The 22,138-nt window shown below is 46.9% G+C and overlaps 1 protein-coding gene across 1 annotated transcript in view; it reads left to right on the top strand.

The window, feature by feature from the left end:
* The first annotated feature begins 18,709 nt into the window (after positions 1-18,709).
* Positions 18,710-22,138, top strand: part of TRAPPC9 (trafficking protein particle complex 9) — a 586,383-nt gene continuing 582,954 nt past the window's right edge. The window contains exon 1 of the mRNA XM_021706983.1: positions 18,710-18,824. The gene's annotated coding sequence lies outside the window, so the exon portion shown is untranslated. The remainder of the gene's footprint in view (positions 18,825-22,138) is intronic.

The raw sequence follows: 22,138 nt of genomic DNA, 5'->3' as shown, positions 1-22,138 counted from the left end.
GGTGGCCGGGAGTGGCCACTGCACTCCAGTCTGGGCGACTGGTGAGACTCCAAATCAAAAAAAAAAGAGTAAGTGTATGTTTAATTTTTTAAGAAATTACTGGCCAGGCTTGGTGGCTCAGCCTGTAACCCCGTGCTTTGGGAGGCTGAGGTGAGTGGATTGTCTGAGCCCGCGGGTTTGAGACCCACCTGGGCAACTTGGCGAGACCTCATTTCTACAATAAATAAAAAAAAAATTAGCCGGACATGGTAGCGCGCATCTGTAGTTCCAGCTACTTGGAAGGCTGAGGCGGAAGGATCACCTGAGTCCAGCAGGTCGAGGCTGCAGTGGTGGCCGGGAGCGGCCACTGCATTCCAGTCTGGGCGACAGAATGAGACTCCAACTCAAACAAACAAACAAACAAACAAACAAACAAACAAACAAACAAAAAGAAATTACTGACCAGACATGATGGCTCACTCCCGTAATTCTAGCACTTTGGGAGCACAAAAAATAAAAAACTCAGCCAGGTATGGTGGTGCATGCCTATAGTCGCAGCTACTCTGCAGGAGGATTGCTTAAACCCAGTAGTTGGAGGCTGTGGTGAGCTGTGATTGTGCCACTGAACTCATACCTGAGTGACAGGGTAAGACCCTGGCAAAAAAAAAGAAAAGAAAAAGAGGCCACGTACAGTGACTCAAGTCTATAATCCCAGCACTTAAGGTGAGAGGATTGCCTGAGCCCACAGGCTTGAGACCAGACCCCATCTCTACAAAAAATAAAAAATAAAAATAAGTAAATAAATAAAATTAGCCTGGTGTGGTATTGCATGCCTGTAATTCTGGCTACTTGGAAGGCTGAGGCGGAAAGATCACCTGAGCCCAGCTCAGCTGGTCGAGGCTGTGGTAGCTGTGAGCTTGCCACTGCAATCCAACCTGGGTGACAAAGTAAGACTCCAACTCAAATAAATAAAACAAAAACAGTTTGGCCAGGCATAATAGCTCATACTGTAATCCCAGCTCTTTGGGAGGCCAAGATGGAAGGATTACTTGAAGCCAGGAGGTCAAGACCAGCCTAGGCAATATAGTGAGACCTCATCGCTAACAACAACAACAAAAAAATTCCTTTTCTTTTTTCCACTCCCGTTTTCTAGTTGTTTATAATCTGGATTCTGTTATTCCTTTCATATTTATTTTTCAGTTTTTTTTTTTTTGAGTTGGAGTTTCAGTGTCACCCAAGCTGGAGTATAGTGGCACACTCATGGCCACTGAAGTCTCAACCTGCTGGGCTCAGGTGAACCTTCTGCCTCAGCCTACCAAGTAGCTGGAATCACAGGAGCATGCCACCACACCTGGCTAATTTTTAAATTTATTGTAGAGACAAGGTCTTGCCAAGTGTGCAGGCTGTTCTTGAACCCCTGGACCAGGCAATTCTCTCACCTCAGCCTCCCAAAGTGCTAGCATTACAGGCGTGAGCCATCGCATCCAGCCATTTCCACTTATTTATTTACTGAGACAGGGACTGGGGACCACAATTACTGGCCAGTCATGGTATGGTGGTTTACCTGTAATCCCAGCACTTTGGGAGGCCAAAGCAGGAGGATTACTTAAGTCTGGGAGTTTTAGGCCAGCCTAGGCAGCATATTGAGACCTCACTTTTACAAAAAATTTTAAAAATTCACTGAGTGTGGTGGTGTGTGCCTATAGTCCTAGCTACTCTGGAGGCTGAGGCTGAAGGATATCCTGAGCCCAGGAGGTAGAGGCTGTGATTATGCCACTGCACTCCAGCTTGAGCAACAGTGAGACCCTGACTCAAAAACACAAAATAAAGTAGTAATTACTAATAATCTTGCCAGTCTTGTCCTTCTTTTCCTGAAGCAGGTAAAGAGAATTCAAACCAAACTGTACATCAGTGATTATGGGACAAATCTGAATGATGCCCATCTGACAGAGTGCGACTGGGGTGCACAGCAACACGCCTGTGGTGTCACTGCTAAGGATGCATGAGGTGCCTCGAATCCTGAAACAGCAGACAAACTCAACAGACAAAACCACTGGCCTGTGATCTTCAAAAGCATTAAGGTCACAAAAATCAAGAGACTGAGCTGGGCTCAGTGGCTCAGTCTGTAATCCTGCGCTTTGGGAGGCTGAGGTGAGTGGATTGCCTGAGCCCACGAGTTCGAGATCTGCCTGGGCAACTTGGCGAGACCTCATCTCTACAATAAATCAAAAAATCAGCCGGGCGTGGTAGCACGCACCTGTAGTTCCAGCTACTTGGAAGGCTGAGGCGGCAGGATCGCCGGAGTCCAGCAGGTTGAGGCTGCGGTGGCCGGGAGCGGACACTGTACTCCAGTCTGGGTGACAGAGTGAGACTCCAACTCAAAAAAAAAAAAAAATCAAGAGACTGAGGAACCATTCCAGATTAAAGAAGACTAAAATAGATGCAACGACTAGCCAGGCACGGTGACTCATGCCTGTAATCCCAGGACTTTGGGAGGCAGGAGCGAAAGGATTACCCGAGCCCGGGGGTTTGAGACTAGCCTGTATAACTTGGTGAGACCTTATCTCTAAAATAAATTAAAAAAAATTAGCTGGGCGAGGTGGCATACACCTGTAGTTCCAGCTACTTGGAAGGCTGAGTCCAGCAGACCGAGGCTAAGGTGGCCATGAGCATGCCACTGCACTTCAGCCTGGGCAACAGAGCAAAACTCTTGACTCAAACAAACAAACAAAAACAAAACAAAAAAACAACTAAATATGTGTGATTCAATATTGGATCATTTTGCTAAAAAAAAAAAAAAAAAAAAAAAAAGATTGGGACCGGGCATGGTGGCTCAAGCCTGTAATCCCAGCACTTTGGGAGGCCGAGGTGAGAGGATTGCCTGAGCCCAGGGATTCAAGACCGGCCTGGGGAATATGGCAAGACCTCGTCTCTACAATAAATCATAAAATTAGCTGGGCATGATGGCGCATGCCTGTATTCCAGCTACTTGGCAGGCTGAGGTGGAAGGATCGCCTGAGCCCAGCAGGTCAAGGCCGCGGTGATCATGAGTGTGCCACTGCACTCCAGCCTGGGTGACAGAGTGAGACTCCAGTTCAAACAAACAAACAAATGCCACATAATCTACTCATTTAAAGAGTACAACGCATAGGCGTCCAGTCTGCTCACAGAGTTGCATACAACCAAAGAAAGCCCTTACAAGGTCCTATTGAGGTTGGCCTTCCTGGGACCTGCTTGAACTGGCTTTTAGGGTATGTGTGGGTTTCTAAAGACTAACTAAGGGAAGCTGGAGAAGTGTGGATCCAGGCAGAAAAGAAAGGCAGCAAATTTTGCACTGAGTTAAGTTGACTGTTGCAGGTTTCCTATGGATTGCAAGGGAGGAAAAGGAGACCCCTCAAGTCCACTCCCCACCACAGGCCAAGGTTTCTATACCCTGGGGCTGTCTTAATAGTCAAGGCAAAGGGGACCAGAAAGCACTAGGAATGTGAGACTGGGCCGAGGCTCCCCAGCGCCCCAATTCATTTACCAAACACAGAGTGGAGGCCAGGAGCCCCAGAGCTTACCCAAGCAGTCCATTGGGAGGAGCATTTGCTTAAAGTGGTAGTTTTTCTTTCTTATGAGACTGGGTCCTGTTCTGTTGCCCAGGCTGGAGTGCAGTGACACAATCATGGCTCACTGTAACCTGAAACTCCTGGGCTCAAGTGATCCTCCCATCTCATTCTCCCAAGTTTCTGGGGCTATAGCACCCACCACCATGGCCAGCTAATTTTTAAATTTTTTGTAAAGATGAGGTCTCCCTATGTTGCACAGACTGGTAAAATGGTACTTTTTTAAGAAGGAGGGAAGGCCTCCAATGTAATGGTAGGAATGGAAAACAAAACCTCAGAGATCACTGGAGGCCAAATTTAGCTAGGCAGCTTGCATGGAACAAATTATTTATCTGCCCTGAATGATGATCTGGATGAAAGGATGAGAGCGCCTCTGTCCATGCGTACAGGCTGGCCTTCCTTTTCTCAGGCTGTGGGGAGTGGTTGCTTTCCAGATCTGGCTGTGCTTTCAAAAATACACTTCTCAAGGCCACAGTTCCAACGTTCTCATGCAGTAGGTCTGAGTCAGGCCAGGAAATCACAGGGTATTTTTAACTGCTTGGACTTTCTCTGGAATCCTCTTTTTAGTAATTTTTGAAAGAGCTTCAAACTTAAGTTGCAAGTATGGTGCAAATAATTTATTTTCCTGAACCATTTTAGAGTAAGTGGATGACCAGATGCTCCATCACCCCTGAAGTTTAATGTGTACTTTCTGCAAATAAAGATATTTCCCCATATAACCACAACACGGTTGTGGCACGTGCCACCACACCTGGCTAATTTTTTGATTTATTGTAGAGACGAGGTTTTGCTAAGTTGACCAGGCTGGTCTCGAACTCATGGGCTCAGGCAATCCTTTCACCTCAGCCTCCCAAAGTGCATGGGATTATAGGCATGAGCCACCACGTCTGGCCTGGCATGTGACTTTTATCTCAGTAAAGATGTTGAAAGCAAACTGCTCCCTGCCTCCCAGCCCAGCCCCACCCCTTGTGGTTCCCACCCTCATGCCATGGTTCAGCCTTCATAAATGGCTAGTTTTCTAGATGGCACTCATTCTATACTGCTGAACTCTTGCAGCTAATGCTCTCTTTCTCTTTTCTACTGTACCTACCTTACAAATTCTGACTTGCTCTCAAATCCTCATTCAAGTCCTTCCTCCTCTGAGCTCTTCCTGACCTTCCTCCCAACCTCCACCAAGCAGAGGGGGTTGCTCTGTCTTTGGGGCCCACCTCCCTGTGTATCTTTCTACCCTAAGACTTTCCTCTCAGTACAGTGATTGGCTGTTCTCACACCTGACTCAACCCTGTTCTGTGAGTTTCTCTGCACAGGGACCAGGTAAGAAGTGACATGGAGCATTGTCGAGTGAGTAGAAAGGTACATGATAATGAGATAGGAGATATAGCTCAGGGTAAGTAGGCTTGAATCAGAAACCCTGGACTGGCAAGGATAACACAAAGAGGCATGGTCCAAAGAAGGCAGTTAATGTAAACCTCCAGCCTAGGTAACATAGCAAGACCTTGTTTTCCACAAAAAAATTTTAAAAATTAGCCTGGATGGTGGTGTGCGCCTTAGTTCTAGCTACTCGAGAGGCTAAAGCGGAAGGATTCCTGAACCCAGGAGGTGGTGGTGAGCCAAGAGTGTGTCACTGCATTTTGTCCTGGGTGACAGAGTGAAACCCCCAACTCAAAAAACAAAAACAAAACACAAAAACATAAATGTTACCTATTTTATTATATGAGACTAATAATAGGTATCATTATTGAGCACTTGCAATATGATAGACACTATTGTAAGGATTAAATGCATTGTCTTATTGTCGGATACTCAGTTTCTCCACTGAAAATCTGAATTTCCACAGGTACTTTCTCCTCAATGGATCTGTTGTAGACTATACCTGCAGTGGAAGCATTTGAATCTCCTTTCCTGTGGAATAGAGAGTCTGTAAGAGCAAAAGAGACAGGAACTTCAGAAGTAGAGAGGACTTATTTCATCTACCCCACAAATTCACAGCAAAGCCCCACATCTTATTTATGTATCTATTTTAAAATTATGTAAAAGCATAATTTTTATTATTAACTATTATTATTATTATTATTATTATTATTATTATTATGAGTTGGAGTCTCACTCCATTGCCCAGGCTGAAGTGCAGTGGCACACTCACGACCACCCAGTGTCAACCTATTGGACTCCGGCGATCCTTCTGGCTCAGCCTTCCAAGTAGCCAGAACTACAGGCACATGCCACCATGCCTGGCTAATTTTTGATTTTTTTTCATAATCAATATTTTTTATTATGGTTTTGTGGGGTACAGTTAAGGATTAGGTGTACAATTACGTTTCATTCAGGCACCCTGTTGATAAGAGGTGTTTCCCATCCCCAGACAGATATTTGCTACTGTTAATCCCATCTCCCTCCCCCCACATAGTTTCCCAGTACCGTCAGTCATTTTCTTATAGTATTACATTGGATGTTTGATTTTTTAATTGTAGATACGAGGTCTTGCCAACTTGCCCAGGCTGGTCTTGAACCCACGGGCTCAGGCAATCCACTAGCCTCGGTCTCCCAAAATGCTGGGATTACAGGCTGAGCCACTAAGCCCAGACTATTACTATTTTTTTTTTTTTTTTTTTTTGAGTTGGAGTCTCACTCTGTCGCCCAAACTGGCCGCTCCCGGCCACGGCAGCTTCGACCTGCTGGGCTCCCGCGACCCTTCCGCCTCAGCCTTCCAAGTAGCTGGAACTACAGGCGCACGCTACTACGCCCAGCTAATTTTTGATTTATTGTAGAGATGAGGTCTCGCCAAGTTGCCCAGGCAGGTCTCGAACCCACGGGCTCAGGCAATCCACTCACCTCAGCCTCCCAAAGGCGCAGGATTACAGGCTGAGCCACCAAGCCTGGCTGTTACTATTTTTTAAGTTGGAGTCTCACTCCGTTGCCCAGGCTGGAGTGCAGTGGCACGCTCACGGCCACCGCCGCCTCGACTTGCTGGGCTCAGGCTATTCTTCCACCTCAGCCTTCCAAGTAGCTGGAACTACAAGCACACACCACCACACCAAGCTATTTTTTTGAAAAAATTTTTATTGTAGAGATAAGCTCTCACCAAGTTGCCCAGGCACACGAGTGCTCACTCTCTCTCGCTCTCTCTTCTTTCTTGAGATGGGATCTGGCTTTGTTGCCCAGGCTTGTCTCAAGCTCCTGGGCTCAAGAAATCCTCCTGCCTCAGCCTCCCAAAATGCTGGGATTACAGGTGTGAGCCACCACACCCAACTTTTGTTTTTCACTTTTTTTCTCCAGTGTCACACATATGATAATATATAATAATCCAATTGGAAATATAAGTTGTATATTATATATCAAGTTATTATAATTCAAAATAAATCTTTTTTTTTTTTTTAGTTGGAGTCTCACTCTGTTGCCCAGGCTGGAGTGCAATGGCACACTCATGGCCACCACAGTCTCAATCTGCTGGGCTCAGGCGATCCTTCCACCTCAGCTTTCCAAGTAGCTGGAACTACAGACATGTGCTACCATGCCTGACTATTTTTTTGATTTATAGTAGGGATGAGGTCTTACCAAGTTGCCCAGGCTGTTCTCGAACCTGTGGGCTCAGGCAATCCTCACCTCAGCCTCCCAAAGTGCTGGGATTACAGGTTTGAGCCACAGTGCCCAGCCTTGTTTTTCTCACTTTAAAAATTATGCTTGGCTGGACGCAGTGGCTCACTGTGGATGGATAACCTGAGCCAAGCAGGTTGACGCTGGGGTGGCTGTGAGCGTGCCACTGCACTCCAGCTTGGGTGACAGAGTAAGACTCCAACTAAAAAAAAAAAAAAAGATTTATTTTGAATTATAATAACTTGATATATAATATACAGCTTATATTTCCAATTGAATGATTATATATTATTGTATGTGTGATACAGAAAATATATAACATAGTATAATATATAATATAATGTAATTCTTTTTTTTTTTTGAGTTGGAGTCTCACTCCGTCGCCCAGACTGGAGTGCAGTGGCACGCTCACAGCCTCTGCAGCCTCGACTCTCTGGGCTCAGGCAATTCTTCTGCCTCAGCCTTCCAAGTAGCTGGAGCCACAGTTGTGTGCCACCACACCCGGCTAATTTTTTTGATTTATTGTAGAACCTAGGTCTTGCCAAGTTGCCCAAGCTGGTCTCAAACCCGTGGACTCAGGCAACCCTCTCGCCTCTGCCTCCCAAAGGGTTGGATGAGCCATCGCACCCAACTATCTTCAATTCTTAACCCAGTTCAAGAATTAAGCCATTGCCAATTCAGTTAAATCTCTTGTAAATTCCTCTCTAGCTTCAGTCTGCTCCCAGTTTGCTCAGAGCACAGTAAACCTAGGGTCCCCTGACAAAGTAACAAAATGGGTTGTGGAGGCAGTTTGAAGCAACTGGATCCCAATTCATTCCAGACGCGAGTTTGCTTTCCTAGCAAGGATACTTAGCTTGTTGCAGCATCTGGTGGTCACACATGGAATTGCACCTTTTCATGTGTAAACTTTGTCAGGTTTTTTTCCCCCTAATCTTTCTTTTATTTAACTTTATTTTGAAATGTAAACTCCGATTTTGTAAAGTTGGATCTATTAGGACATATTTTTACAAGCTTTCTGGTTCTACAAGTGATCGCTATGCATTGGTGAAAACACTTGTTTAAGCATTAGTTGCTCAATTTTCATACTTTTTCAATTTTTTTTTTTTTTTGAGTTGGAGTCTTACTCTGTCATCCAGGCTGGAGTGCAGTGGCATGCTCATGGCCACCGCAGCCTCGACCTGCTGGGCTCAGGTGGTCCTTCTGCCTCAGTCTTCCAAGAAGCTGGGACTACAGGTGCGCTCCATCACGCCCGGATAATTTTTTGATTTTTTGTAGAGATGAGGTATCACCAAATTGCCCAGGCTAGTCTTGAACTCGAGGGCTCAGGCAATCCTCTCACCTTGGCCTCTGAAAGTGCTGGGATTATAGGTGTGAACCACTGTGGCTCGCCTAATAACCTACAAAAGAGGAAAACCTAATGGTAAATACTATTTAGTGATCACCTGTTATGTGCTAGGTGAACACATGTTTCTTTCCAGAAAATGTCACAGCTCATATGCATTGCTTGAAATGTTCTAATTAATAAATTATCGTCATTACTAGGCTGTTTTTGGTAATCATTCTTGAGATGTCTGTGGATGTTAAATTTGTTGGTGGCAGTTTGATAAAGAACAGGCTAGTTGCATAATCTCAAAATATCATCTTACAAATTACATATTAATTACAGAGGAAAAAATACTAACTTTACAGTAGAGAAACTTGGCAGACTACACCTTAACCAAGTGACCAAAGTGAACATTACTAACCATGGGCTAAACCAACATCATGTGCATCCTGATTAAACGCACCGACTCAATCACTTCTGCAGTATTTTTTTATTTATTTTTTTGCAAAAAATACATAACCTGGCCGAGTGCAGTGGCTCAGCCTGTAATCCCAGCACTTTGGGGAGGCCAAGGCCAGAGGATTGCCTGAGCCGGCGGGTTCGAGATTAGCCTGGGCAACTTGGTGCGACCTCGTCTCTACAATAAATCACAAACACTAGCTGGACGTGGTGGCGTGCGACGGTAGGTCCAGTTACTTGGAAGGCTGAGTTTGAAGGATTGCCTAAGTCCAGCAGGTGGAGGCTGCAGTGGCCATGAGCATGCCACTGCACTCCAGCCTCAGCGACAAGAGTGAGATTCCAACTCTAAAAAAAAAAAAAAAAAAAAAAATGAGTAACCTGAATCTAATAAGGAGAAAGCATTAGACAAACTCAAACTGAGGAGCATTCTACAAAATAGCTGGCCTGTATTCTCCTGACTTATTGAAGTTGTTACTCTTAAAAAAAAGACATCAGAGAAAAATGTCTAATACAATTAATTTTTTCAGGAACAAGCAAATAGGATTATAACCTGGGAGGCACAGTTATGGCAAGAGGAGAGGGGCGTCAAGGGATATTTTTATTGGCCAAAAGTAGAAGTTCACAGAAGCTTTTTGGAAACAGAGTACAGTGGTTCTGGAGGCTCAGAGTTGGAGATGATGTTGGTGGAGATATTTACCAGGCATCTTATCTCAATTGTTGCAGTCCTAAAGAATGTCTTGTGATAGGCTGGGTGTGGTGTCTCATGCCTGTAATCCCAGCACTTTGGGAGGCTGAGGTGGAAGGACAACTTGAGCCTAGGAGTTGGAGTCCAGCCTTGGCAACATAGTGAGATCTCAGTCTCTTAAAAATGAAAGAAAGTAAGCTGGGTGTGGTGGTGCATGACTATAATGACTATAGTTCCAGCTATTTGGGAAGCTGAGACAGGAGGATCACTTGAGTCTAAGAGGTTGAGGCTGCAGTGAGCCATGATTGTGCCACTGCACTGCACTCCAGCCTGGGTAATAGGCTAAAAAAAGGAAAGAAAGAAAGTCAATAAGTGCAAAATGTAGGTGGTGAAAAGCGTGAGATACGTGAAGGAATTTCTTGTGTGGTTCGTTTATAAAGTTCTCGAGGCAGTTCTTAGCTGAGACATGTAAGCATAAGTTCTACTTTGTGCTTTCCTGGCTCCAATTTGTTTGGGTTTTACAAGAATTATTTTATCCTGGTACCTGCAACTTTCACAGAGTCATGAAAGACAAAGTCTGAGACACTGTTCTAGATAAAAGGATACTAAAAGATTTGAGACAATGAATTGCCACAGTCTGATTCTGGACAGAGGGAAAATAGCTATATAGGACATAATTGGGACACAGAGACAGAATGATAAAACACACAAGGCAAAAATGTAAAAAAAAAATTGCTGACTGTGGATAAAGGGTGTATGGAAGTTCTTTTTGCAGTCCATGTCATATTCTGTTAGTTTAAAAGTATATGTATATGGTTTACCCCCAGAAATGTTCCTGAAAGTAACACGCTCTTTGAGAACAATTAGTCTCTTTTAAAATGATTTATTTTTTTATTATAAAATCATTGTATGTTTACTTAGAGAAAAAATAGGGAAATATAGAAAAGTAAAAAGAAAACCCATCAATCACGGTCACATATCACAGACCACTGCTGCCTGGGAAGACTGAAAAAAGTGTCATTTCAGCAGATTGTCAAGGGAGGAGGAGGAATGTGCTGGACGGATATTTTGGACTAAAGGAACAATACAGAAAACATTAGGAAGCTAGGTGCGGTGGCTCACGCCTATAATCCCAGCATTTGGAAGGCCGAGGTGAGAGGATTGCCTGAGCTCACGGGTTTGAGATCAGCCTGGCCAGCTTGGTGAGACCTCATCTCTACAATAAATCCAAATATTAGGCCGGGCTCTGTGGCTCATCCTATATTCCCAGCACTTTAGGAGGCCAAGGTGAGTGGATTGCCTGAGCCCGCGGGTTCGAGACCCGCCTGGACAAGCTGGCGAGACCTCATCTCTACAATAAATCCAAAAATTAGCCGGGCGTGGTAGCACGCACCTGTAATTCCAGCTACTTGGAAGGCTGAGGCGGAAGGATCGCCGGAGCCCAGCAGGTCGAGGCTGCGGTGGCCGTGTCATTGCACTCCAGCCTGGGCGATATAGTGAGACTCCAAAGCAGAAAAAGAAGAGAAAATATTAGGAAGTACGGAAGGGCACGACTTAAGGAAAATGAAAGAAGAGTCACGGGTTTGCTCTCAGGCCGGGAAGCAGGGGCCTGAAGAATAAGATGAGATGGGGAGGGCGTTCCAGGAAGAGACGACCTGTGGTGGGAGGATGAAATCTGGGCGTCACAATTCTCCCTGCATTCTAGTGCCTGGAGCACGATTGGGGTTTAATACATATTTCTGGGATGAAATAGCGGATGCACAAAAGGCAGGCCCCAAGGCCCCTTCGCGCCTTGCAGCGTGACCTGCAGCGACAGCGACACAACGCGCGCCGCTAGCGGTCCAGGCCAGCGGCCTGGGGCCGCCGGCGGGAAAGAGCTAGTCGGCGCCGTGATGACGCACGCGAGACGCAGGCGGAGAGCGCGGTTTCCAGGGCAACAGTCGCTGAGCCTCTTTTTTTTTTCCGCTCCCGATTGTGCGTCAATTCCTGCCGTACCGCCCTCCTCCCCGCCCCTCCTCGCCCAGCCTGGTTTAGTACAGGTTCCGATTGGACGTCAGAATGGGAGTGGTATTGGGAGAGGGCAGTACAAAGTGAGTCCTCGGTTCTGGGAGGGGAGCCGGGCTGGATTGCGGGGGTGACCGGCAGGTGGAGCTTGGCTTCTGTCACCTCAACCAATCGCTTTCAAATGTGTCCCCTAAGCGCCGCGGGAAAATGATGCCTTGGGGCTTTGGGCCCCGGAGCATGCGCAGTCTCCCCGAGGGCGCTTCGGCCATCCCTTGTTCCAGGATTTCCACGCAGCCGGAAGGAATCAAGAGGGGCGAGTGGTGGGCGCGGCAGCAGGGGGCGGGGCGCGACAAGCGCATGTGCTGATTGGCCAGTTAGAAGACGGGCTCGTGGAGCCGCCGTAGACCCCTGTGGCGGGCTCTGGAGTTTCATTCACTTCCATTCATTGATGGATTGGTTCACGTTATGTTTACTGAGTGTATGCTGTGTCAGAGCCGGTGATAGGCGCTGAGGATTCAAGATGAGTCGGATACTGCTTCTGTCTTTAAGGAGCCCACGCTTCGACTGACACTGCGTGGCCTCCTTTCTTCCTTTGCAACTTATGGGGTGATACTGGTTCTTGCAAAAGGAGGTGACACTCAGCCTCCCGGGACCTCTGATGGCAGCTGTCTAACACTGAAAGACTTGAGGCGTAATCCTGGCTAGCCGCTCAGTTACTGAGCCCCTTCTATCGCTTCACATGCACTTCTGACAGAATAGTAAAGGTGTCCTCAACTTAGGATGGTTCGACAGGATTGTTTTAACTTTACTATGGGTTTATCGGGAAGTAACCTCATTAAAAGTCAAGGAGAATCTGTCCAGTTATCTCGCAGAGGGGTTGTGAGTTTTAAAATGAGCTTGGCGCTTATCTTGAGTTTGAATCTGAGCTTCCTTCCTCATTCGCTGTCTGACTTTTGGCCATTTGGGGAGACTTGTGTTTGTCCAGCACTGGCTGAAATTAGTATGCATAATTCTAAGGTGAAGGATTTAATAAACTGAACCCAAAATTTTGGCGTGGGATTTAAAGCACCATCTCTAACTGACATATTGATAATAAAATTAACATTGAAACTTAATCATCTGGTTCCTATGTCTTATTTCTCAATTGTTACCCTCTTAGGAAGGCAAAAAAGAAGTTATTGCTCCTTAAACTAGAACAACCTACCTTACAGGGCCATTGTAAGGATTATATGAGCTACTATGTCAAATACATTGCTCATTATCTGCCTGGTAGGAGTTCAATAATGATATTAATAGCTACCATCATCATTGTGCTATTTTGATGGAAGAGATGTGGAGTTCTAAACAAGTGACTAGTTCTTAACAGCCCTATTTTATTTTATTTTATTTATTGTAGAGATGAGGTCTTGCCAAGTTGCCCAGGTGGGTCTTGAACCCGCGGGCTCAGGCAATCTACTCACCTCAGCCTCCCAAGGCGTGGGATTACAGGCTGAACCACCAAGCCCGGCTAATAGTCCTATTTTTTGAGACCCCACAACTGGATGTTTAAGGGAAGCAGATTATTTAAGTGTTCTGTTTAGTGGAAAATTTTCTAGTAGAGTTAAAAAAAAAATTCTTCAGATGAGACAGCAAAAGAGATGATTTATTGTACACTTGTTACACTCAGCCACAACTCAACACAGAACTAGTCCAGAATGTCATAGGTCCAGGACAAAGAACCAACAGGGACTGTTTTGGTATGAGCAAGGTGGTCTCTCAGTAGTGGTCTTGGCAACTGGGTGATGATGAAGTCCTAGATCCATTGAGAGACAACTTAGCATGTATTCCAATAACTTGTACCAGAGTCCTGAGCCTTTGGCATTTCATGTTTCTGCTCCTGTGGCCTTCACCGGTGCATAGCTAGCGGTAAACTTGGATCTCTGCCTCATCTTTCTCTTTTGTGCTTCAGACCAAGTGTTTGCTTCTGCTTTTTCCTCCACTTGGCTCTCAGGGTGCAGAGGTTTCAAACAAGATGGTGCCAGGGTGAGAGAAAGCCAAAGTTCCCTAGTACAGCTTGTTATGAACAGAATGTGTTCCTCAACATTCATGTTGAAGTTTAATCCTCAATGTGATCATATTTGGACATGGGATCTTTGGGAGATATTTAGGCAATGAGGGCAGAACCCTCAAGGTTAGGATTAGTGCCCTTCTAAGAAGAGACCAGAGAGCTAGCTCACTTGCTATCTGCCATGGGAGGATACAAGGAAAAGTCAGCAGTCTGCCACACAGAAGAGGGCCTTCATCAGAACCTAACCTTGTTTTGGCGCCCTGATCTCAGACTTGTCGTTTAAGTCTATGGTAATTTGCTATAGCAGTCCAAACTGACTAAAACATCCTATCATCCAAAGCCTTCGCCTGTTAGGGCTTTTGTAGAGAGAAGCTGATATGGGTTTGAGGTTGGACCTGCGTGTTCTAGAGGCTTCTTCCAACTTTAGTTGTCTGTAAACTCCTTGAGGGTAGGCTTTGTATATACTTTGAATTCTCACCATCAGAGGGGATGCCTAGGAAATGTGAAAGGCACTAAAGGAGCACAAACCTAGGATGAAGGCAGACCTGGGACGGATTTGGACACTTCCATATGATGGTTGTGGGGCTGTGGCAAAACTTTACACTTTCTAAGCCTCAGGTTTCTCATCGGTAAAAATGCAGAATTGTAGCCCCATCTTCCCTTCCTCCATAGATTTTCTAGAACAATAACATAAATTGATATGAATGGGTACGTTGTAGACAGAGAATACTGTACAAAAATAAGCAATGCTTCCTTTTGCCAGCTTTCAGTCTTACTTTCCCAGTTTCTTGCCTTCTTCATTTACAGAGAATAAGAACAGAAAAAAGTCAAGCAGAGTGTAGGTTGTGGAGTCTGCCAGCTTTGGATTTGAATCCCTAAATAGCACCAGTCACTTGTGTGACCCCAGCTAAGTGGAATCCTTTCTGGATCTCAGTGCTAAGTATAGCTACAGATCTTAGGAAGCTGTGAGCTAAGCTTGAAGCCTGGTTCCTACACACGGAGCTTCACTAATGGTGGCTATTTATTTATAAGTCAGAGTCTCACTCTGACTGGAGTGCAGTGCTCATGGCTACCATAGCCTCGACCTGCTGGGCTCAGGCAATCCTTCTGCCTCAGCCTTCCAAGTAGCTGGAACTACAGGTGTGTGCCACCAAGCCTGGCTAATTTTTTAAATTTATTGTAGAGTCTTACCAAATTGCCCAGGCTGGTCTCGAAACCCTGGGCTTAGACAAATCTTGCTACTCCCTCCCAAAGTGAACTACAGTAGCGTGCTACCACACCTGGCTATTTTATTTTTATTTTTTATTTTTTTTGAGTTGGAGTCTCACTCTGTCACCCAGATTGGAGTGCAGTGGCCGCTCCCGGCCACCACAGCCTTGACCTGCTGGGCTCCGGTGATCCTTCTGCCTCAGCCTTCCAAGTAGCTAGAACTACAGGCACGCGCTACTATGCCTGGCTAATTTTTGATTTATTGTGGAGATGAGGTCTCACCAAGTTGCCTAGGTGGGTCTCGAACCCGCGGGCTCAGGCAATCCACTCACCTCAGCCTGCCAAGGCGCGGGATTACAGGCTGAATCACCGAGCCCGGTTAAATTTTTTTGATTTATTATATATAGACAAGGTCTCACCAAGTTGCCCAGGCTGTTCTCGAACCCGTGGGCTCAGGCAATCACCTCACCTTGGCCTCCCAAAGTGCTGGGATTATAGGCTTGAGCCACCAAATCTGGTCAGTAGCTTTTTAACTATTCTTTTTCTGTGTTCTGTAACTGTTAACCCTATGCACTCTTTTTTTTTTTTTTTTTTTTGAGTTGGAGTCTTACTCTGTCGCCTCAGCCTTCCAAGTAGCCGGAATTACAGGCATGCGCTATCAAGCCTGGCTGATTTTTTGATTTTATTGTAGAGATGAGGTCTCGCTGCCTAGGCAGGTCTCGAACCCGTGGGCTCAGGCAATCCACTCACCTCAGCCTCCCAAAGGTGCGGGATTACAGGCTGAGCCACCGAGCCCGGCCGCACTCTTTTTTTAACAACTTACTTTTTGTTAAAACTTTTATCTACTCTAAAGTGTTAATCCCATGAACTCTTTTAAAAAATACTTATTTTTCGTTAAAACAGATTTTTAAAACCTGCCCTAAAATGTAATCCCCATGCATTTTTTTTTTTTTTTTTAAGTTGGGGTCTGGCCTCAACCTCCCAAGTAGCTGGGATTACAGGGGTGTGCCACCATGCACAGGCAATTTTTTGTACAGATGAGGTTTCTCTATGTTGCCCAAGCTGGCCTGGTCTCAAGTGATCCTCCCTTCTTGGACTCCAAATTACTGGGATTATAGGCATGAGCCACAGTGCACTGCCCCCCATGCACGTTTTTTTTCTAAAAACCAGAATTTATTAAGAGGACAGAAAAGCTCCCACAGTGGGAGGGGACTCAAGGGGGTTGCCTCCTCATGCACTCTTAACACCATGGAGCAGTCACCTAGGGTACTCATCCTCAGCCTCTGGGTACCACTGTTGAAGCTCCTGGCTGCCTGGCGTATTGGAAATCAGCTCTATTTGTTTTAACCTGAAGATGCGTTTTGCTGACTCCTTAGAAAACAATTCAATAAACACTCAATTGGTTTTCCACTGGCCATAAGTAGGGGTGAGGGATAGCATATTACTTTAAAAAAAATATGAATAATAAAAGGCCAGGTGCTGTGACACACCTGAAATTCCAGTACTTTGGGAAGTCAAGACAGAAGGATTGCTTTAGGTCAGGAGTTCAGACTAGCCTAGATAACATAGTGAGACCTCTGTCTCTACAGAAAATAACAACAAAAAGAATAATAAAATAAGTCATAAAACAGTCTTGACCATATATCCCAGTCAATAAATGCTTGCTGGCTTAAAGCAAATGTGCTGGCTAAGACCATTTCCCTGTTGCTCCTGTTCTTGCTATATTTTTTAATTGGAAGAGAAATACACACATATGTTAAAAGATTCAAACAGAACTGGGTGTGGTGGCTCACGCCTGTAATCTCAGCACTTTGGGAGGTGGAGGCAAGAGGATTGCCTGAGCCCAGGTGTTTGAGACCAACCTGGGCAATGTGGTGAGACCTCCTCCTACAATAAATAAATAAATTAGCTGGGCATGGTGGCACACGCTTGTAGTTCCAGCTTCTTGGAAGGCTGAGGCTAAAGGATCACCTGAGTGATGTATGTGGTAACTATGATTGTGTCACTGCTCTCCAGACTGGGTGACAAGAGACTCTGACTCAAAATAAATAAATAAATAAATAAAAAAGAGCCGGGCTCGGTGGCTCAGCCTGTAACCCCGCGCCTTGGGAGGCTGAGGTGAGTGGATTGCCTGAACCCGCGGGTTCAAGACCCGCCTGGGCATCTTGGTGAGACCTCATCTCTACAATAAATAAAAAAACTAGCGGGTGTGGTAGCGCGTGCCTGTAGTTCCAGCTACTTGGAAGGCTGAGGCAGAAGGATGGCCGGAGCCCAGCAGGTCGAGGCTCCAGGGAGAGGCCACTGCACTCCAGTCTAGGTGACAGAGTGAGACTCCAACTAAACAAACAAACAAACAAACAAAAAGAATCTCTGTCTGTTCTCTATCCTCCCTGAAGATGTCACGGTTAATTCCTTATTGCCAGGCATACACGACGTATGTAAGTTCCCCCCTACCCCCGCTTTTTCTTTTTTTTAAACCCAGAGGGGCTTAAATTATTTGAGTCGGAGTCTCACTCTGTTGCCCATGCTGGACTGCAGTGGCATGCTCATGGCCACCGCAGCCTCACCCTGCTGGGCTCAGGCAATCCTTCCACCTCAGCCTTCCAAGTAGCTGGAACTATAGGTGCCTGCCACCACGCCCAGTTAATTAATTAACTAATTAATTTTTGAGTTGGAGTCTCACTCCATCGCCAGACCGGAGTGCAGTGGCCGCTCCCGGCCACCGCAGCCTCGACCTGCTGGGCTCCGGCCATCCTTCCGCCTCAGCCTTCCAAGTAGCTGGAACTACAGGCGAGCGCTACCACGCACGGCTAGTTTTTGATTTATTGTAGAGATGAGGTCTCGCCAAGTTGCCCAGGCGGGTCTCGAACCCGCGGGCTCAGGCAATTCCCTCACCTTGGCCTCCCAAAGCGCGGGATTACAGGCTGCGCCACCGAGCCTAATATATTTATTTATTGTAGAGACGAGGTCTCATCACGTTGCCCAGGCTGCTCTTGGACCCCTGGGTTCAGGCAATCCTCTAGCCCCCGCCTCCCAAAGTGCTGAGATTTACAAGCCTGAGCCACCGCGCCGGCCCCCGGAAGGGTTTAAACCCTTAAGTGCCTCCCCCCCCCCCACACTTGGCAAGCTGGGCGCCTGGGCCTTTGGAATAACGACAGCTGACACCCGCCCGACGTGTTCAGAACCCTTCAAGTGGATTGACTGCTGAGGCCTTCCAAGTCGGGAGTGCCGCAGTGTCAGCAAGGAACCGAGACCACGCACCACCCCACGGGGCATCACGCTGCAGGCTCGAGCCCCCACCACTCCAACCTGGCGCTGCCTCCTGGGCCCTGTGACCGTGCGGATGCGGATAAACCACACCTGGGAGGTACTCCCAGGCCGCCCACGCCTCAGTCACCCAGCCTGCAAAAGGAGGGCCGCATGCAGCATGCAGCAGCGACCTTGCTGTGGCCTCCACCCGAGAGCCTCACAAAGGAAGTGAGATTTGCTCGGCGCGCCTGGAGGGACTAGAAAGTGGCGCGGAGACAGGGCCCGCCCTTCCATCCGGGTGCACCCCCCAGGAACAGGAGCCTTTCTCTCCATCTCTGCACTTCCTCCTCCTGGTCCCTCCCTCCTCCTCGCTCCCTCCTTCTTATCTCTCCGCCGCCTCCCCGTCTCCTCCTCCCTCCTTCTTGCTTCCTCCCTCCCTTTGACTTCTTTCTCCCGCCTTTCCCTCCAGCTTGCTTCGCGTCTCTCCCAAAACCCGGAGTGGATCGCGGGCCTGGAACTGGACTCCGCGCACGCGCAGGACCCGTGCCGGCTCGGCCGCCAGTCGGAAGCTCCAGCCCTGAGCCGGGGAAGTGGCCGCAGAGGCTGCTCGGCCCCGCTGCCCGCCCGGCCGTTGGCTCCTGCTCCGGGCCCAGGGCCACCGGCTGTGTAAGTGCAAAGTGGGGGGCCCTCGGCCAGGGAATCCCGGCCAGCTGCGGGGAGGGCTGTCTGTGTGCCACGGGCGTGTGGGTCCGCGTGTGTCCCGCTGAGGACACACCTGTTCCTGACCGAATCGGCCCATACCTGTCCGGGTCCGCTTGCCCAGCCTGGGGTTCAGTTTGCACCCGTTCGAGGCCCTGCTACCCCTGCCTGGCTCCCTGTTTACACCTGTCCAAGGCCGTGTCTACACCCGCCGAAGACCCGGTCTACACCTGTACCAGACCCGGCCCACACCTGCCGCCTCATGGGCCCCGGCCTTTGCTCTCCTCAGTCCGCGGCAGTAGTCCCCTTCCCCTCGCCCCCCTCCAGCGTCCTCTCTGCTCGGGCTTCCCCTCCTGGAGCGTTTGCGGCGCCGACGCTCCCAGCCCCTGGGGCCTGGCTACGCCCCCTGGGACCCGCGGCCGGGGCCTGGCCTCTGAACTGGGCTGCAGCTCACGCCCCCCAGCCGCTTTCCTTGGCCGGCAAGCCTGGGACTTCCCTCCCGGGTCTCTTCTGAATTAAAAGTGCCTCAGATCTAGCTTGGCGGCATCAGTCGCTGTTTGCCTGGGACGAGATCTTCGTGTTGTAAAAAACTCCAGCTTTTCCCAGTGAAATCTTGGGGGAGAAAAGTGTCAACACCGTGCTGGCCTTTGGTCTCCATCTGTCACCCTCACTCCAAACCCTTCCACCCCCAGTTTACCTTCCCAACGTAAATGGCTTTTAACTCAGAATTTTCTGGTGTTAGGATGTGGTGTCTGTTTTTTTCCAAATGTTTTTGTAGAGAGAGGAATTAAAATGCAGAGCTCGGTTTAGTTCAAAATGAGAAGAAGGTATGGGGCAGTGACACCCCCCCACCTCCCTCTCCAATTTAAACTAGGGACTGTCTAGTTTTTTGGAAATAGATATACTTATTTCCTAGTCCATCCTAGCTTTGTTTGTTAACATGAAACAATAGCACTAGGCATGATGTTGGAGACACAGGAATATTGCAACCCTAAAGATATCCTGGCAAGATTTTGTTGTGTTTTCTATTGTTTGTTTTTAAAAATTATGTGGAAGACTAGTGGTGTACAGGGAAAAATAGTTGTCAAGAAACATTTTGTAAAATATAAATTTTATTGAGGCATAATTTAGGTACCATAAAATCCACCTGCTTCAAGCGTACAATTCAGTCATTTTTAATATATTCACAGTTGTGCAACCATTACCATTCCAGAACATTTTCACCACCCCAGAAATAAACTCCATACCCATTAGCAGTCACTTCATTCTCCCATCCCACTGACCCTGGCGACCACTAATGTGCTTTCTGTGTGTATAGATTTGCCTATTCGTGATATTTCATATTAATGGAGTCATATAACACGTAACCTTTTGTATCTAGCTTCTTTAACTCTGCACAATGTTTTCAAGATTTATCCATGTTGTAGCATGCATCAGTACTTTGTTCCTTTTTATGACTGAATAATAGTCCACTGTGTGCATATAACACATTTTGTGTATCTTTTGGTCAGTTGATGGACATTTGTGTTTCTTCTACCTTTTGGTTACTACAAATAGTGTTGCTATGAACATTCATATGTGAATTTTTAGCATGGACACAGGTTTTCAGATCTCTTGAGTATATTCCTAGGAATAGAATTGCTTTTTTTTTTTTTTTTGAGTTGTAGTCTCACTCTGTTGCCCAGAGTGGAGTGCAGTGGCACGCTCCACCTGCTGGGCTCCAGCGATCATTCCATCTCAGCCTTCCAAGTAGCTGGAACTACAGGTGTGTGCTACCATGCCCAACTAATTTTTGATTTATTGTACAGACGAGGTCTCGCTAACTTGCCCAGGTGGGTCTCAAACCTGCTAGCTCAGGCAGTCTATTCACTTTGGCCTCCCAAAGTGCTGGGATTACAGGCTGAGCCACTGAGCCCAGCCTGTTTTTATTTTTGAGTTGGAATCTCACTCTGTCACTGCAGCCTTGACCTGCTGGGCTCCGGCAATCCTTCCGCCTCAGCCTTCCAAGTAGCTGGAACTACAGGCACGCGCTACCACGCCCGGCTAATTTTTTGATTTATTGTAGAGATGAGGTCTTGCCAAGTTGCCCAGGCGGGTCTCGAACCCGTGGGCTCAGGCAGTTCACTCACCTCAGCCTCCCAAAGCTGGATTACAGGCTGAGCCAGCGAACCTGGCTCCTCTTTTTTGGTCAAAGTCTCTTCTCTCACCCAGGCTGGAGTGCAGTGGCACACTCATGGCCACTGCGGCCTCGACCTCCTGGACTCAGGTGATCCTTCCGCCTCAGCCTTCCAAGTAGCTGGAACTACAGACATGTGCTACCATGCCTGGCTAATTTTTCTGATGTAGAGTCGCGATCTCACCAAGTTGCCTAGGCTGGTCTCGAACTCCTGGACTTAGGCAGTCCTCTCACCTGAGCCTCCCAAAGTGCTGAGATTAAAAATGTGAGCCACCATGACTGGCACTATCATTTTATAAAAGCGAATGTTTGAACACCAAAAAATGAGGAAGCTCATAATCTACATAGAAATAATAACAATAAAAGTTAATATTTGTTTACTTTAGTTTTATAAGAGGTTCATATATTATTCTTATTTTTATCATTTTACTTCAGGTGAGAAATTGAATACCTCCTGTCCACAGACCTGTGTCCAAGACTCACTGTCCCCTTATCATCTGACAGAACAGCATCTATGACAAACTTGACTTTTTGTGCATCTTTTTTTTTTCCTCATTGAAGAAGGAAATTGCATGAGTAGCAACATAGCCTACTGATAGATAAGAAGGACTGAGGCTAGGCTCTGAAACTAACTAGCTTGTTGAAAACTTGACTAAGCTCCTCCAAGTCAGACTTCTTCCTTTTTTAACTCAAAAATTTTGAGGTTTTTAAAAATATAACATTTGCATATATAATATATACTATATCTAACATTAATATAAAAATATGCAATGTATCCCTTTTTAATTCTTTAAGAATTTAGTGTTTACATATAGTTTTTTTTTTTTTGAGTTGGAGTCTCACTCTATCGCCCAGGCTGGAGTGCAGTGGCACACCCATGGCCACTCCAGCGTCGATCTGCTGGATTCCAGCAATCCTTCCGCCTCAGCCTTCCAAGTAACTGGAACTACAGGCATGCTACCGTGCCTGGCTAATTTTTGATTTTTGATTGTAAGATGAGGTCTCAGCTGGGCTTGGTGGCTCAACCTGTAATCCCGTGCTTTGAGAGGCCGAGGTGAGTGGATTGCCTGAGCCCGCGGGTTCGAGACCCTCCTGGGCAACTTGG

The sequence above is a fragment of the Carlito syrichta genome, unplaced genomic scaffold (assembly GCF_000164805.1).
Source record: "Carlito syrichta isolate Samal-C Ts95f unplaced genomic scaffold, Tarsius_syrichta-2.0.1 Scaffold316275, whole genome shotgun sequence".
NCBI lineage: Eukaryota > Metazoa > Chordata > Mammalia > Primates > Tarsiidae > Carlito > Carlito syrichta.
This window is presented reverse-complemented; position numbering and strand designations above follow the sequence as displayed.